Consider the following 772-nt stretch of genomic DNA (forward strand, 5'->3'; position numbering starts at 1 on the left):
CGGGGAAAGCTTTTATGATAGTCTGCAGATGACAGTACCTAGAAGGATGCTGTGAAAGAATATAATTCATTCTGTCCACTTTGTCTCAAAGGACTCCTCAGACACTGAGATATATGGCAACTGTATACACTCCTTCCATGTTTCCAAGATGTCACTGTTTGGCCTTGACTGGAAATGTAAACAAGGAAATACATGCTAGTTAGGCTTTATGATTATCACAACTCATCTGAATGCATTGTTCCTTTGTAATTCCCTGAAGCTGATGCTTCAGGTCAAATGCAGAACTGTGGCAAGTACCAACAACGTAAGTAGTTATCATTTCACTTTCAATTACTTAGAAATTGCTATTGGTAAAATATTACATCCGTTTGTTTACTAGTAGTATTGATTTTAATTTTGGCCCTTGGGTTGTATGTCTGATTTTGAATTTATTCTAAGCTATGTATCTAAGATATTTGCAACTATGCTACATACAGGAAGATCCTTAGAGAGCTATTGCTTCTTTCCACACTTTTTTTTTCTTTTCATTTTTTTTTATGTAGTCATTGCAATAATGTTAAATTTGGCAGATCTGTACAGAACGTCAAGAGTAAAAATTTGAACAAAACTTAAAACACCATAGTTGCTTAGCTAGATATTTTTCTACTGAGCAGCAGAACATTCTCTTCTGATACTAATAATGAATTGTTAAATAAGAATACCCAACATTCAAACATGCATAGCGCTATGCTAATTAAGGGCAACTTCATTCCATCTGGATATACCAAATATA

Source organism: Tympanuchus pallidicinctus, unplaced genomic scaffold (genome assembly GCF_026119805.1).
Source record: "Tympanuchus pallidicinctus isolate F22 unplaced genomic scaffold, pur_lepc_1.0 scaffold14, whole genome shotgun sequence".
NCBI lineage: Eukaryota > Metazoa > Chordata > Aves > Galliformes > Phasianidae > Tympanuchus > Tympanuchus pallidicinctus.